This window comes from Pelobates fuscus, chromosome 1, assembly GCF_036172605.1.
Source record: "Pelobates fuscus isolate aPelFus1 chromosome 1, aPelFus1.pri, whole genome shotgun sequence".
Taxonomy (NCBI): domain Eukaryota; kingdom Metazoa; phylum Chordata; class Amphibia; order Anura; family Pelobatidae; genus Pelobates; species Pelobates fuscus.
The window spans coordinates 263,418,349-263,436,646 of record NC_086317.1 but is presented as its reverse complement, the minus strand read 5'-3'; the positions used below and the strand labels follow the sequence as shown (position 1 = coordinate 263,436,646).

Here is an 18,298-nt window from a genome sequence, read left to right as displayed (position 1 = left end):
TGAAGTTGGGTAGCGCCAGTCCTCCCCTGTGTCGAGGCATGCATAACAGCTCGTGGCGTAACTGGGATCTCTCCCCTCGCCAAATGTATCAAATGATTGACATTTTCAGTGTGGAAAAAAAGGACGCTAGTACCTGGAAAAGGTACAGAACCTGGAAAAGGTACAGAACCCTCAGGAGCACATTCATTTTGAGCACTGCTATTCGGCTGTGCCATGTTACATGCGGGTTGTACTGTAATTGTATTGTTGCTCATTAATCTTAATTTTATATCCATAAAGCAATATTGCATATGCTTTATGTCTAAAAATATTATTGGTATATATTTTTGTTATTGTTAACGGTGATAACTAATGAGCAGATATAATGAACAAAACTTACATTACTTACTGGCATTTGGAAAAAGATAGTGTTAATGCAATTTGTGATTGTTGAGGCAGTAACAGATACACTAGAAATAACAGTATATATACCTATATTTCAAATGTTTATGTTAAAATGGTTGTACCACTAAGGGAACTCTATATAGTTAACCATGTCACGTCAACAATCGTGTATATACGATTGCCAGGGTCTGCACCCATACCCTGCAATAGTGTATACACAATTAGAATCATTGCACATGAAGTTCATTTACTGCAAACAAATTTAGGTTGCAATGATTTTTTCTGATAGCAGAGTCAGGCTACCTTTCAGGCACCAGCTCTGCTCCCTCCCAGTCAGAGACCGGAAGTGGGCATTCTGAGGGGTGTTTTCTGAGGTCAGATTCAGCTAGCAGCCCACCATACCACCAGGCAAACAGGATCCACGGGACCAACAGGGAATAAGGATCAGAGCCCCCCTCAATGTTAAAAGTGTCACGATTACTATATGACCTAACACGCAGAACTATGTAACATATAACAGAACACACAATGAACAAAGACAACGTATACTAGGCCTTAGAATGGCCAGATTTAACGCAAATAAGAATGGTCAAAATACTAGCCTAGGTCAGGGACACAGTACAAGCCAAAGTCAAATACCAAAAAGAACTAGTCAAGAACGCACTCGCTGACAACCAACTAGTGTAAACCACGACAGGGCACTGACAAAATGCTATTTTGGGTTTAAATAACCCTCTTGAGGTTGTAATTGGTTGAACCTGGCCTCTGACCCCAAAATGTGCGTGCGTGTCTATGACGTGACGTCGCACGCATGTTGGTGCCATCTTTTTTGTGGGCGAAAGTAAGTTTCCTATGTAAACCAGAACCACAGCGGCTGGCATCTCTAAGAACGCCGCACTTGCTGGGGACCGGAAGGAGAGGGGATCGGGCAGCGATCTGCTGCGACCCGGGTAAGTATAAAACATTTCCGTCGGCATAAAAAGTGGGAAATAGGTTAGCGCTAATAATACAATAAATAGGCAGCAACCTTACAGAGGGTCACCCTCTAACCCTCTGGAGTGAGAATGTACAAGAAAAAAGAGAGGTAAAGGCTGCGCCAAAAAAAATTAAAAAATTAAAAATGAAATAAAATACAGTAAAATTAGTCCCAATGTGATAAGATAAATAGATAGTAACATGTCTGTATCACACGTTCCAATGGTAGAGTGTTCTCTCTTTCTCTGATACTTCGGATCCTCCCGTGATATGGAAAACACAAAGGAAAAAACGACCAATTGTGCAGAGTGTATGGGATACGTGGCAGAAAAGTAATAAGATGTAATACACTCACATTTGCATGAGCTATAGCCAGCTCAAGGGTAACAGGTGTTCAGCAGTATAATCCCTGCTTATAGGATATGACGTATTCTTGTCCACTTTGGGTCTGGTGCTGTCCAATTCTCAGGAGAAGGGAACAAAAATTGGGACAGCAGATAGTGCTCTCTGATGGTAAAATGTGGTATAAATAAAAAGAGGAAGAAATATACTCACAATTTAAAGTGCAGATGACACTGCACTTGAGATATAGCGTGGGCGGTATAATCCCCACCTCAGGATATATAAAATGCCAGGAAAGGAAATAAAAAAGTGGTTGTAATAAAAGTGATAATAATAATAATATGAATGGCACAAAAGTATAGCCAAACTTAATTTATTATTTAAAATACACAATAAAATCCATTAACGCGTTTCACCACTGGGGTTTTATCAAAATGGAATGAAAATGGTTATTCCATTTTGATAAAACCCCAGTGGTGAAACGCGTTAATGGATTTTATTTTAAATAATAAATTAAGTTTGGCTATACTTTTGTGCCATTCATATTATTATTATTATCACTTTTATTACAACCACTTTTTTATTTCCTTTCCTGGCATTTTATATATCCTGAGGTGGGGATTATACCGCCCACGCTATATCTCAAGTGCAGTGTCATCTGCACTTTAAATTGTGAGTATATTTCTTCATCTTTTTATTTATACAACATTTTACCATCAGAGAGCACTATCTGCTGTCCGATTTTTTTGTTCCCTTCTCCTGAGAATTGGACAGCACCAGACCCAAAGTGGACAAGAATACGTCATATCCTATAAGCAGGGATTATACTGCTGAACACCTGTTACCCTTGAGCTGGCTATAGCTCATGCAAATGTGAGTGTATTACATCTTATTACTTTTCTGCCACGTATCCCATACACTCTGCACAATTGGTCGTTTTTTCCTTTGTGTTTTCCATATCACGGGAGGATCCGAAGTATCAGAGAAAGAGAGAACACTCTACCAGTGGAACGTGTGATACAGACATTTTACTATCTATTTATCTTATCACATTGGGACTAATTTTACTGTATTTTATTTATTTTATTTTTTATTTTTTATTTTTTTTTGGCGCAGCCTTTACCTCTCTATTTCCGTCGGCATGGCTGCTTTGTTTATGAGCAGCCACACCAACGAAAGAGCCGGGAAGCATGACAAAAAGTCACCATGTCACTCCCCACATATACCTCTCACAAACAGTGTTACTCTGTCGCACTTACTCTGTTGCAGTGAACCTGTCACACTCACTCAGTCACGGCCACCCTACCACAGTCACGCTCATAAACACACAAGCATCACTCATCCTCACACAATCACACCATACACATATAGCACAGCCCACTGTAAACACAAGACACACAGCAAGACCACAAGCAGTCTGCCCTTATACACAGATGCACATGGATACTCACTGCCAGACACACTACTAAACAATGCTAGAAATGCAAACACGGATATCAATACACAGTGTCAGACATACACTGTGATTGCGTGACTGTATATGTCAATGTATGCGTGTATTTCTATGTGTCATTGTATGGATTTGTACAGTGTGTTTGTCTGTGTATGTGCGTGTATTGAGTGTGTATCTATGTCCATGTATTAAAGTGTATATATGTGTGCGTGAATAAGTGTGTGTAAGTGCGTGAATACGTGTTTTATGTCCAAACACAACTTTTTGTTTTTGATTCCATTAAATAATGCGCTATATAGGCATATTGAAATGGAAAATATATTTGAACATTACTTTTCAGGACACCAAAACTTCTTTAATTCAATGGTTGTTTTTTTTTATACAGAAACGCGTATGAGTGAAGAGGTTAAGAAGCAAAACATTAAAAAGAATGGAATTTAATTTATTTTGAATACAAGATCCTGAAAGATATTTCTAAATATGTTAAATTAAATATATGAGATTCTTTTTTTCTTCCAGAAACAAAATTAAATTAAAAGTATAGTGTGTATGTATATATATATATATATATATATATATATATATATATATATATAGTAAAAATGAAAAAAACTTGTTTTCTCATATATATATATTATTATTAAAAAATAAAATAATTAAAAATAAATTGAAAACTGTAAAAATAATGTTCAAAAATTATATATATATTTATGTATTTGATATATATTTATATCAAAATACACTTAGAATGAAATTATATATATATATATATATATATATATATATATCCCCTTAACGACCGTGGACATAAAAAAAACAGTTGTTAAGGACTGCGGACGTAGCTAGTACGACTGCGGCAAATAGGAGCCCGGGACTTACCTGGACCTCCGATTTGCGGCAATCATGGTTGGGGGGGACTACAGGAGACCCCAGCAGTCCACCTATCAGTCACCATGATCACATCGCCACAATAGGAGTCAAGGAGCTGCCAGAAAGGGGACTGTCTGAGCTGTCAGACAATCCCCCAGGCTGCTAAAAAGTAAAAAAAATAATAAAAAAAAGATATATTATACATATATATGTATTATATATTATAAAATAAATAAAGCATTTTATAATATATTATACATATATAATGCTTATATATGATTTCATTATAAGTGTACTTTGAGATATGTACATAGATATCTCAAAATACACTTATAATGAAATCATATATATGCAATATATATGTATAATATATTATAAAATGTTTTTTTTTATAATATATTATACATAAATAGGAAATAAAAGTGTGTGTGTGTGTATATAAATAAATAAATATATAAAAAAATAAATATATACACACACACACACACATATGTATTATATATATGTGTGTGTATATATACATATATATACAGGGCCGGATTAACATAGGGGCTGATGGAGCTGCAGCTCCAGGCCCAGGCCCAGGGAATAGGCCCATTTAAAAAAAAAAAAAAATATATATATATATATATATATATATATATATTTTTTTTTTACACACACTACTCTTAGCTTTACCATCCGACTGGTATTTTACTGGTTTGCCACCTGACTGGTATGTCCCCATTTCTCCCAGTGTCCCCATGTCCCCCATCCAGTGTCGCTAGTGTCTCAGTGTCCCCACGTCTCCCAGTGTCTGTGTCCCATGTCTCTCAGTGTGCCTAGTGTCCCCATGTGTCCCCATGTGTCCCAGTGTTCCCATGTCTATGTCCACAACTGTCCCCATGTTTCCCAGTGTCCCCAAGTGACTGTCTCCCATCCACTGTCCCATAGTCTCCCAGTGTCTCCATGTCTCTGTGTCCCTAGTGTCTTAGTGTCCCCAAATGTTTCAGTGTCCCCATGTCTCACAGTGTCTGTGTTCCTAGTATCTCAGTGTGCCTAGTGTCCCCATGTCTCCCAGTGTCCCTATATGTCCACAACTGTCCCCATGTCTCCCAGTGTCTCCAAGTGTCTGTCTCCCAGCAAGTGTCCCCAGTGCCCCCTAGTCTCCCAGTTTCCCCTAGTCTCCCAGTGTATGTGTTCCCATGTCTCTGTGTCCCTAGTTGTCAGGATCCAGACAGGGATCCAACACACAGAGTACTAGAACAGATAGACGTATACCGGACCTTAGAGTGGCCGGACTAACGTCACATAAACAGAGAATAGTCAGGGGCGAGCCGAGGTCGAGGGAAGGAGAAGACAGGTAAGCGAGATCCAAGCCGAGGGTCAAGGGAATGAGAGAGAAGCAAAGTCAGAGAACACGCCAAGTCAATAACCAGAAAACCAAACATAAAGAACGCACTGAGGGAACAGGCAAGCTGAAACCATGACAGGGCAATGAGTCACTGGGAGTGATTGCCTTTTGTACCTTATCTCTTTAATTGGTACCCACGCCCCCAAAATGTCCTGGTTTGAATATTCCGGCGGGTTGTGACGTCATCGACATCGTCGGGATTGTGCCGCGTCATAAAAGGGGGCGGGGTTATCATGGCCAGCGTTAAATATGCCGATATTGCTGGAGGAAAGAGAGGTATCAGTGTCAGGTACCATGACACTAGTGTCTTAGTGTCTACAAATGTTTCAGTGTCCCCATGTCTCCCAGTTTCCCTAAATGTCTCAGTGTCCCCATGTCTCTGTGTCGCCCGGTCTCTCAGTGTCCCCGGGTCTCTCAGTGTCCCCATGTCTCACTGTGTCCCAAGTATCCTAGTGACATGGGGACACACTGAGACATTGGGACACTGGGAGAAATGCGGACACTGAGACACTGAGAGACTAGGGGACTGGGCAACATGGGGACACTGACACTGTGAGCAATCCATCTATACAGCAGAATCAAAATGTGAGTAGTCTGTTGGTGATTTTACAGAATTTTCTCTGATGTCACTCCTTGTGATTATACAAATGATTAAGGCTGGTATTTTTTTCCAAGAAAGGTGGCAACCCCAACTACTCTTCACATACTCTTGTTTAAAGGAGCACTGTATGGTCAGGAACACAATCATGTATTTCTGACCCTATTATGTTAAAACCACCACCCTGGCCCCTTCTTGCCTCTTTAAGTATAGTAAAATATAACTTGTATTCAAGTCTGCAGCTGCTGGCTCTGCCTCTGAACTGACTGTCTGCTGACATCATCAGAAGTGGTGGTCTGAGCAAATTACAATACTTCCCCATAGGATTGGCTGAGACTGTCAACTATGCATCAGGGGCATGATCAGGGGCAGAGCCAGCACACGTCCAACATAGCCCTGGCCAATCAGCATCTCCTCATAAAGATAAATTGAATCAATGCATCTGCATGAGGAAAGTTCAGTGTCTGCATGCCGAGGGTGGAGACACTCAATGGCAGTGCTGCACACTAGGCAGTACTGCCCCAGGAAGCACCTCTAGAAGCCATCTAAGGAGTGGCCAGTGGAGTTATTTTCTCTGAAAAGACAGTGTTTACTGCAATAGGCCTGAATGGAATGATTCTACTTACGAGAACAAATACAATAAGCTGTAGTTGTTATGGTGACTATAGTGTCCCTTTAAGTTTGGAAGCTTAAGAGGGATGTATGGGAACAAAACTTGTGTGGACTGGCTGACAATAAAATTAGTTTGGGTAATGCAGATGCTGGTCTCTCTAACACTGTGGCATGTCCCCTTTCTTCTACACTCACTACATACACCTTTTCTCTGTCTCAGACTACATACCAGGAACTTCTGCCTGCTAGTAAGAAGACAAGTGGACATGTGAGTGCTAGGGGACAGTCCTTAGAAAGCATGGAGTGAGCACATTTTAGGACGCATTTATGTCAAGCTCAGGGTGCTGCCTGCATAGTATGCCCTTAGTTGGACAGCCTGCAGGATTGGCTGGCAGCCTGACATGCATTCATGCCAGGCTGTCCTTCAAATTCTTTAGACAGACATGCCCCCTTTTTGGGAGGTATGACTGTTTTAGTGTTTTTGGTCAATAAGATTCCGTAATTAGGCCCATCATAATTGTCAGCACCAGGCCCTGTGTGCTCTTAATCCGGCCCTGTATATATATATACATACATACGCATGTATTATATATATATATGTTAGTGTGTGTGTGTGCATTTATATGTATGTGTGTATATACAAACATACTATAAATAATATAAATTGAAAAAAAAAACATTTATAATAAACAAATAAAAACGCTAACTTTGGCCAGCGTTTGTGACTAAGTTGGTACTGCAAAATACTGGAAATACCTCATTTGGAATAACCTGGGTTATCTACATTTGAAAATGGTATGCCATGATGGGGTTATATCACATTCCTGGGCTATCATATGGTCTCAAAAGGCAACACAGACCCAGCAAACCAATCTGGCAAACTGAATTGGGCAAGCCCTATATTGAACGTATAACTTTCCAAACACTTTAAAACCTGTACATGGGGGGTATTGTTATACTCTGAAGACTTCACTGAACCCAAATATGAGTGTTTAAAACAGTAAAACTTATCACAACGATGAAATCACCAGTAAAAGTGCAGCTTTTATGCAAAAAACAAATATGACTATAATATGCTATACAGTTTCAAAGGCAACATAGGCCCAGCAATCTTACAAATTTCAATGTGCAAACATGGAAAAGGGAAAAACCCTACATTTGGCCCCTGTAAGTTTGTAAAAACCCATAAAAACTGTACGTTGGGGGCACTGTTGTACTCGGGAGATGTTTCTGAACACATATTGGGGTGTTCTTTGTCAGTAACACATAACAGGAACTGTTATAAAAGTACAATGTAAGAGAAAAATAACAAAAAAATTACTACCCCCAAAAGTTTGAAAAAGACTGGTGGTAGAATTAGTGCATGGAAAGTGTTAAAATACCACCATTTGAAATACCCTAGGGCAGGGCCGGATTAACATAGGGGCTGATGGAGCTGCAGCTCCAGGCCCAGGCCCATGGAATAGGCCCATTGAAAAAAAAAAATATTTAAAAAAAATATTTTTTTTTACATTTTTTTTTTTTTTTTACACACACACTGCTCTTAGGTTTGCCACCTGACTGGTATTTTACTGGCACAGCCGGTATTTGAGACTGCCTGGCCGTGCCGGTATTGCAGTAATACTGGCAATACAAATGCAGGTATTTTTCTCAGAATAAGGGTAGATTTCTCTGCAATACCAGCACCGGCCAGTAGGGGTCACTGTGTGTGGAGAGAGGCAGGGATAGGAAGTTACAGCATATCCCCATAGACATATAATACCTAGACGCCGCATTGACCTCGGGGGGCCATGAAATGCGGGCACCCGGTGTGGTATTATATGTCTATATATTAGGACTTCTGTCCCTAATTTTTTTAATTTACTTTGCCTTAGTGACAAATCATATAATAGAGCTTGGTTGCTTCATCTAAGTGTTGCTTCTAAGTGTGTGTGTGGTTGGAGATATTCTGGAGAGTTTTACAGAAGCTTCAACTGTCTAAGAGTTGTGCTAAGAGTTCTTTTTTACTGTTACAGGTAAGATTCATCTGTAGGAAAAGGTTACTGACTGCACAAGGTTTGATTTCCTGTTGGTAATTATAAGGCATTTGATTGGATTAGGTAGCTACTTGCTATTGATTGCTATTTAAATTAGCTATTGTTTGCTAATAAGCAGAGGCCTACCCAGGTGTTAAACATTCCTAGTGGGAGGTGATTTTAGGAGTATATAAGGGTAGTTGTCATTAGCTTGGCTAATAGAGCTTGGTTGCTTCATCTAAGTGTTGCTTCTAAGTGTGTGTGTGGTTGGAGATATTCTGGAGAGTTTTACAGAAGCTTCAACTGTCTAAGAGTTGTGCTAAGAGTTCTTTTTTACTGTTACAGGTAAGATTCATCTGTAGGAAAAGGTTACTGACTGCACAAGGTTTGATTTCCTGTTGGTAATTATAAGGCATTTGATTGGATTAGGTAGCTACTTGCTATTGATTGCTATTTAAATTAGCTATTGTTTGCTAATAAGCAGAGGCCTACCCAGGTGTTAAACATTCCTAGTGGGAGGTGATTTTAGGAGTATATAAGGGTAGTTGTCATTAGCTTGGCTAATAGAGCTTGGTTGCTTCATCTAAGTGTTGCTTCTAAGTGTGTGTGTGGTTGGAGATATTCTGGAGAGTTTTACAGAAGCTTCAACTGTCTAAGAGTTGTGCTAAGAGTTCTTTTTTACTGTTACAGGTAAGATTCATCTGTAGGAAAAGGTTACTGACTGCACAAGGTTTGATTTCCTGTTGGTAATTATAAGGCATTTGATTGGATTAGGTAGCTACTTGCTATTGATTGCTATTTAAATTAGCTATTGTTTGCTAATAAGCAGAGGCCTACCCAGGTGTTAAACATTCCTAGTGGGAGGTGATTTTAGGAGTATATAAGGGTAGTTGTCATTAGCTTGGCTAATAGAGCTTGGTTGCTTCATCTAAGTGTTGCTTCTAAGTGTGTGTGTGGTTGGAGATATTCTGGAGAGTTTTACAGAAGCTTCAACTGTCTAAGAGTTGTGCTAAGAGTTCTTTTTTACTGTTACAGGTAAGATTCATCTGTAGGAAAAGGTTACTGACTGCACAAGGTTTGATTTCCTGTTGGTAATTATAAGGCATTTGATTGGATTAGGTAGCTACTTGCTATTGATTGCTATTTAAATTAGCTATTGTTTGCTAATAAGCAGAGGCCTACCCAGGTGTTAAACATTCCTAGTGGGAGGTGATTTTAGGAGTATATAAGGGTAGTTGTCATTAGCTTGGCTAATAGAGCTTGGTTGCTTCATCTAAGTGTTGCTTCTAAGTGTGTGTGTGGTTGGAGATATTCTGGAGAGTTTTACAGAAGCTTCAACTGTCTAAGAGTTGTGCTAAGAGTTCTTTTTTACTGTTACAGGTAAGATTCATCTGTAGGAAAAGGTTACTGACTGCACAAGGTTTGATTTCCTGTTGGTAATTATAAGGCATTTGATTGGATTAGGTAGCTACTTGCTATTGATTGCTATTTAAATTAGCTATTGTTTGCTAATAAGCAGAGGCCTACCCAGGTGTTAAACATTCCTAGTGGGAGGTGATTTTAGGAGTATATAAGGGTAGTTGTCATTAGCTTGGCTAATAGAGCTTGGTTGCTTCATCTAAGTGTTGCTTCTAAGTGTGTGTGTGGTTGGAGATATTCTGGAGAGTTTTACAGAAGCTTCAACTGTCTAAGAGTTGTGCTAAGAGTTCTTTTTTACTGTTACAGGTAAGATTCATCTGTAGGAAAAGGTTACTGACTGCACAAGGTTTGATTTCCTGTTGGTAATTATAAGGCATTTGATTGGATTAGGTAGCTACTTGCTATTGATTGCTATTTAAATTAGCTATTGTTTGCTAATAAGCAGAGGCCTACCCAGGTGTTAAACATTCCTAGTGGGAGGTGATTTTAGGAGTATATAAGGGTAGTTGTCATTAGCTTGGCTAATAGAGCTTGGTTGCTTCATCTAAGTGTTGCTTCTAAGTGTGTGTGTGGTTGGAGATATTCTGGAGAGTTTTACAGAAGCTTCAACTGTCTAAGAGTTGTGCTAAGAGTTCTTTTTTACTGTTACAGGTAAGATTCATCTGTAGGAAAAGGTTACTGACTGCACAAGGTTTGATTTCCTGTTGGTAATTATAAGGCATTTGATTGGATTAGGTAGCTACTTGCTATTGATTGCTATTTAAATTAGCTATTGTTTGCTAATAAGCAGAGGCCTACCCAGGTGTTAAACATTCCTAGTGGGAGGTGATTTTAGGAGTATATAAGGGTAGTTGTCATTAGCTTGGCTAATAGAGCTTGGTTGCTTCATCTAAGTGTTGCTTCTAAGTGTGTGTGTGGTTGGAGATATTCTGGAGAGTTTTACAGAAGCTTCAACTGTCTAAGAGTTGTGCTAAGAGTTCTTTTTTACTGTTACAGGTAAGATTCATCTGTAGGAAAAGGTTACTGACTGCACAAGGTTTGATTTCCTGTTGGTAATTATAAGGCATTTGATTGGATTAGGTAGCTACTTGCTATTGATTGCTATTTAAATTAGCTATTGTTTGCTAATAAGCAGAGGCCTACCCAGGTGTTAAACATTCCTAGTGGGAGGTGATTTTAGGAGTATATAAGGGTAGTTGTCATTAGCTTGGCTAATAGAGCTTGGTTGCTTCATCTAAGTGTTGCTTCTAAGTGTGTGTGTGGTTGGAGATATTCTGGAGAGTTTTACAGAAGCTTCAACTGTCTAAGAGTTGTGCTAAGAGTTCTTTTTTACTGTTACAGGTAAGATTCATCTGTAGGAAAAGGTTACTGACTGCACAAGGTTTGATTTCCTGTTGGTAATTATAAGGCATTTGATTGGATTAGGTAGCTACTTGCTATTGATTGCTATTTAAATTAGCTATTGTTTGCTAATAAGCAGAGGCCTACCCAGGTGTTAAACATTCCTAGTGGGAGGTGATTTTAGGAGTATATAAGGGTAGTTGTCATTAGCTTGGCTAATAGAGCTTGGTTGCTTCATCTAAGTGTTGCTTCTAAGTGTGTGTGTGGTTGGAGATATTCTGGAGAGTTTTACAGAAGCTTCAACTGTCTAAGAGTTGTGCTAAGAGTTCTTTTTTACTGTTACAGGTAAGATTCATCTGTAGGAAAAGGTTACTGACTGCACAAGGTTTGATTTCCTGTTGGTAATTATAAGGCATTTGATTGGATTAGGTAGCTACTTGCTATTGATTGCTATTTAAATTAGCTATTGTTTGCTAATAAGCAGAGGCCTACCCAGGTGTTAAACATTCCTAGTGGGAGGTGATTTTAGGAGTATATAAGGGTAGTTGTCATTAGCTTGGCTAATAGAGCTTGGTTGCTTCATCTAAGTGTTGCTTCTAAGTGTGTGTGTGGTTGGAGATATTCTGGAGATAAGCTGGAGGTAATCCGAGGTATTCAGGAGGATAAATAAAAAGTTAAGGTTTGTTTGATTTCAATTATTCACCTCATTGGAATGGCAGACTTAGTTCAGTGTAATAGTTGCTTTGCATTTGTTTCACGTTCCACTTTTTGGAGGTTTGGTTGTTGTCTAATCTGTAGACAGTTCTCTATTTTGCGGCAGGAGATTGTATTTTTGAAGTCTGAGATTTGTAAATTATCTGGTAAACAAACTCAGGCTGGAACTGCTGCAAAGCCACTGCCGCAGAGACATACTAGGAATGGCAGATGGATTACTGTAGGATCTGGTAGACTTGGAGTTGTGGATAAAAGGCATATTGCACAGTCTGTTGCTCTACATAATTCATTTTCTGCACTTTCAGAGTGTAGTGGTGTCGTGGAGAGAGGCACTGAGGCTAGTGGTGTTGTGCAGAGAGGCACTGAGGCTAGTGGTGTTGTGCAGAGAGGCACTGAGGCTAGTGGTGTTGTGCAGAGAGGCACTGAGGCTAGTGGTGTTGTGCAGAGAGGCACTGAGGCTAGTGGTGTTGTGCAGAGAGGCACTGAGGCTAGTGGTGTTGTGAAGAGAGGCACTGAGGCTAGTGGTGTTGTGCAGAGAGGCACTGAGGCTAGTGGTGTTGTGCAGAGAGGCACTGAGGCTAGTGGTGTTGTGCAGAGAGGCACTGAGGCTAGTGGTGTTGTGCAGAGAGGCACTGAGGCTAGTGGTGTTGTGCAGAGAGGCACTGAGGCTAGTGGTGTTGTGCAGAGAGGCACTGAGGCTAGTGGTGTTGTGCAGAGAGGCACTGAGGCTAGTGGTGTTGTGCAGAGAGGCACTGAGGCTAGTGGTGTTGTGCAGAGAGGCACTGAGGCTAGTGGTGTTGTGCAGAGAGGCACTGAGGCTAGTGATGTTGTGCAGAGAGGCACTGAGGCTAGTGGTGTTGTGAAGAGAGGCACTGAGGCTAGTGGTGTTGTGAAGAGAGGCACTGAGGCTAGTGGTGTTGTGAAGAGAGGCATTGAGGCTAGTGGTGTTGTGCAGAGAGGCACTGAGGCTAGTGGTGTTGTGCAGAGAGGCTTGGTGAGGCCTAATAGAAAGCAGTTGTTGGTGGGGGATTCCATCATAAGAGGTGTGGAGATGGACAATGGTGGTCTTGTGAGGTGTCTTCCCGGAGCTACTGCTCACAGAGACAGGAGACGTATCGGTAATATTGTTAAGCAAGCAAAGCAGGAAGGGGAATTGGATGTACTTGTCCATTTAGGGACAAATGACTTGGCTTGCAATGAGGTTTCAGAGGTTAAGGAAGTTTTTAGTGTTTTTGCCAATGATATACGGCAGGTTGCTTCCACATTGTCATTCTCTGAAGTCCTGCCTGTGCATAACACTCAGAATGACAGGCGGATGCGTATTAGGGACTTTAACTTGTGGCTTGGTGAATGGTGTCGGGATCAAGGATTTGGCTTTATTGCTCATGGTAGCTCTGTTTGGAATGGAAATAAACTGTACAAAAAAGATGGTTTGCATCTTTCTCAAAAGGGAACAAATGTTCTCAGTGAGCAGTTCAGAGGTTTTGCTAGGATGTATTTAAACTAGGAGGGGGGGGCAAAAGGGTGATAAAACATCAATCCAATTGTCCCCCAAAACAAGGACAGAAGGTGCCTGTAGCAAGTGTGTTAAAAAATGATAAGCTTAGAGTCATGTCTACAAATGCTCGCAGTTTAGGGAATAAGATCCATGAACTTGTGGCAATAATGGCAACTGATAGTGTAGATTTAGTCGCTGTTACTGAGACATGGTATAATGAGAAAAATGACTGGGACATAGCAATACCAGGGTACTCTTTATATAGAAAAGACAGGGAAGGCAAGAAAGGGGGAGGGGTGGCCCTGTATGTAAAGAATAGCATAAAATCTAGCCTAATAAAGGTTAGTGAGGCGAACATAGAGTCAGTTTGGGTTACATTAGAATTTGGTAATCACACAGTAACTCGTGTAGGTGTGATTTATAGGCCCCCAGGACAAATTGAAGAGTTAGATAATCTACTAGTTGAAGAAATAGCTAAAATGACAATGAAGGGGGAAGTTATCATCATGGGTGACTTTAATCTTCCTGATATAAATTGGAAAACAAAAATAGCTACTTGTGCCAGGAGCACACATATTCTAAACTCCCTACTGGGATTGTCTCTAAAACAAGTCGTTGAGGAGCCAACTCGTAAAGAGGCCATACTAGATTTAGTGTTAACAAATGGAGATTTGGTATCAGATATTACTGTAGGTGAAAGTTTAGGATCCAGTGATCATCAGTCAGTGTGGTTTAATATAAGAACAGTGACTGAGTCACACCACACAAAAACAAAAGTTTTAGACTTTAGAAAAACAGACTTTTCCAAAATTAGAATATGTGTAAAGGAGTCATTATCAGACTGGAGCAATTTAAATGGAGTCCAAAAGAAATGGGATTATTTAAAAGTTGCACTACTGAAGGCAACAGAAAATTGCATTAGGCTTGTCAGTAAAAGCAAAAAATTCAAGAAACCACTGTGGTACTCCACAGATGTAGCCAAAATAGTAAAAAACAAAAAGTTAGCATTTAGTAATTATAAAAAAAACCAGAGTGAGGAAGACAGAATGACCTATAAGATTAGGCAGAAAGAGGCTAAGCAAGTTATAAGAGCTTCCAAATCACACACAGAAGAGAAAATAGCACAGTCAGTAAAAAAGGGGGACAAAACCTTTTTTAGATACATAAATGAGAAAAGAAAAGTAAAACAAGGATTAGTTAGATTAAAAACAAAAGAAGGAAGGTATGTAGATGAGGATAAAGGTCTAGCTGACTGCCTCAATGAATATTTTTGTTCGGTATTTACAGATGAAAATGAAGGAAAGGGACCTCAGTTAAGAAAAAGGATAAATGAGTCATTTATTACATGTGAGTTTACAGAGGAAGAGGTTCTATTTCAACTGTCAAAAGTAAAGACAAATAAGTCAATGGGACCTGATGGAATACACCCAAAGCTATTAAAAGAGCTTAGTGGTGTACTAGCAAAACCATTAACAGATTTATTTAACCAATCATTGATAACAGGAGTAGTCCCAGAAGATTGGAAGTTAGCGAATGTTGTGCCCATTCACAAGAAAGGTAATAGGGAGGAGTCGGGCAACTATAGGCCAGTAAGCCTAACTTCAGTAGTGGGGAAAGTGATGGAAACCATGTTAAAGGATAGGATTGTTGAACATCTAAAAACACACGGATTTCAAGATCAGAGACAACATGGGTTTACTTCAGGGAGATCATGCCAAACTAATCTTATTGATTTTTTTGATTGGGTAACTAAAATTATAGATCAGGGTGGTGCAGTAGACATTGCTTACCTCGATTTCAGTAAGGCTTTTGACACTGTTGCACATAGAAGGCTTATCAACAAACTACAATCTTTGAGTTTGGATTCCAATATTGTTGAATGGGTAAGGCAGTGGCTGAGTGACAGGCAACAGAGGGTTGTAGTCAATGGAGTATATTCGAAGCTTGGGCTTGTCACCAGTGGGGTACCTCAGGGATCTGTACTTGGACCCATTCTCTTTAATATTTTTATTAGTGATATTGCAGAAGGTCTTGATGGTAAGGTGTGTCTTTTTGCGGATGATACTAAGATATGTAACAGGGTTGATGTTCCAGGAGGGATAAGCCAAATGGAAAATGATTTAGGTAGACTAGAAAAATGGTCAGAGTTGTGGCAACTGACATTTAATGTGGATAAGTGCAAGATAATGCATCTTGGACGTAAAAACCCAAGGGCAGAGTACAGAATATTTGATAGAGTCCTAACCTCAACATCTGAGGAAAGGGATTTAGGGGTTATTATTTCTGATGACTTAAAGGTAGGCAGACAATGTAATAGAGCAGCAGGAAATGCTAGCAGAATGCTTGGTTGTATAGGGAGAGGTATTAGCAGTAGAAAGAGGGAAGTGCTCATGCCATTGTACAGAACACTGGTGAGACCTCACTTGGAGTACTGTACACAGTACTGGAGACCCTATCTTCAGAAGGATATTGATACCTTAGAGAGAGTTCAAAGAAGGGCTACTAAACTGGTTCATGGATTGCAGGATAAAACTTACCAGGAAAGGTTAAAGGATCTTAACATGTATAGCTTGGAGGAAAGACGAGACAGGGGGGATATGATAGAAACATTTAAATACATAAAGGGAATCAACACAGTAAAGGAGGAGACTATATTTAAAAGAAGAAAAACTACCACAACAAGAGGACATAGTCTTAAATTAGAGGGACAAAGGTTTAAAAATAATATCAGGAAGTATTACTTTACTGAGAGGGTAGTGGATGCATGGAATAGCCTTCCAGTTGAAGTGGTAGAGGTTAACACAGTAAAGGAGTTTAAGCATGCGTGGGATAGGCATAAGGCTATCCTAACTATAAGATAAGGCCAGGGACTAATGAAAGTATTTAGAAAACTGGGCAGACTAGATGGGCCGAATGGTTCTTATCTGCCGTCACATTCTATGTTTCTATGTTTCTAATCTCACTTTAGTAAATAGTGATGTGATTGTTTGATTTCTCCTATTCTCTTTATGCTATCTCCATGCGGACTTCAAAGTGCAAAAGACAGAGCTCACAATAATAAAGAGTCGTAGATATCTACATTTTATTTTGCACTGTTCCAAAATCCATATTAGTTAAAAATAGGTGAAAAGTAAATAAATTACAAATCAGGCAAAGATCCAGTCCCAGTTTAAAACATGTATATTAAGATGATAGATTGTGGGGTTAGTTCACTAAACTTATAATTTTAGCAAACCTAAATCCAAATGCAACGCATAGTTTCAATCTGGAAATTCAAATAATTTCAATGTATTGAGTAAACTTAGTCGATAACGTAAATAACCACAGAGGTCTTAAAGCAGCAAATGTCAGTTAATTTTATTTAATATCCCAGGATTAAACATCATGCTACTGGATCTATACACCCTCCAGGTGGATTTTAAGACTAACCATGTTTACTTTCAGGACCTTGCGCTGCAGATCATAGACATATATATTCTATATATGTCTATGCTGCAGATCACACTGTGACCGATCCAAGATGGCGGCCCCACAGCTCATCAGCGCTAATAGGAAGTAGCAGTCAATGCGGCGTCTAGTATTTGATGTCTATGCATATCCCTGCCTCTCTGTACTACTCACTGATCTGTGGGGACCAGCAACACAGCACAGAGTCCAGAAAGCAGCTCTACAGCTCAGAGAAGTGAGGGATGGGGGGGAAAGGCAGCAGGGACACATGGGGACACTGAGACACTAGGGGACACATGTGGACACTGAGACACATGTGGACACTGAGACACTAGGGAACATATGGGGACACTGAGACACTAGGAGACACATGGGGACACAGACACTAGGACACACGGGGACACAGACACTGGGAGACCTGGGAACACTGAGACACTTGGGGACACTGAGACACATGGGGATGCTGAGACACATGGGGACGCTGTTTCTCCCAGTGTCCCCCATCCAGTGTCTCAGTGTCCCCAAGTCTCCCAGTGTCTGTGTCCCATGTCTCTGTGTGCCTAGTGTCACCATGTCTAAGTCCACAACTGTCCCCATGTCTCCCAGTGTCCCCAAGTGTCTGTCTCCCAGCCAGTGTCCCCTAGTCTCCCAGTGTCCCCTAGTCTCCCAGTGTCCCATAGTCTCCCAGTGTCTGTGTTCCCATGTCTCTGTGTCCCTAGTGTCTTAGTGTCCCCAAATGTTTCAATGTCCCCATGTCTCCCAGTGTCTGTGTCCCTAGTGTCTGTGTCCCCATTTCTCCCAGTTTCCCTAAATGTCTGTGTCCCCATGTCTCCCAGTGTCCCCGGGTCTCTCAGTGTCCCCAGGTCTCTCAGTGTCCCCAGGTCTCAGTGTCCCCATGTCTCTCAGTGTCCTAGTGACATGGGGACCCACTGAGAAACTGGGAGAAATTGGGACACTGAGACACTGGGAGACTAGGGGACTGGGCGACATGGGGACACTGACACTGTGATACATAGGGACACTGAGACACTGGGTGACTTGCGAGACTGAGACACTGGGAGCAATCCATCTATACAGCAGAATCAAACTGTGAGTAGTTTGTTGGTGATTTTACAGAATTTTCTCTGATGTCACTCCTTGTGATTATACAAAGGATTAAGGCTGGTATTTTGTTCCAAGAAAGGTGGCAACCTTAACTACTCTTCACATACTCTTGCTTAAAGTAGCACTATAGGGT

General features: G+C 40.4%; 1 protein-coding gene across 1 annotated transcript in view; it reads left to right on the top strand.

Moving 5' to 3' along the window:
- The window catches only part of DOC2B (double C2 domain beta), a 723,119-nt gene that overhangs the window by 362,813 nt on the left and 342,008 nt on the right, over positions 1-18,298 (top strand). The window lies entirely within an intron of this gene.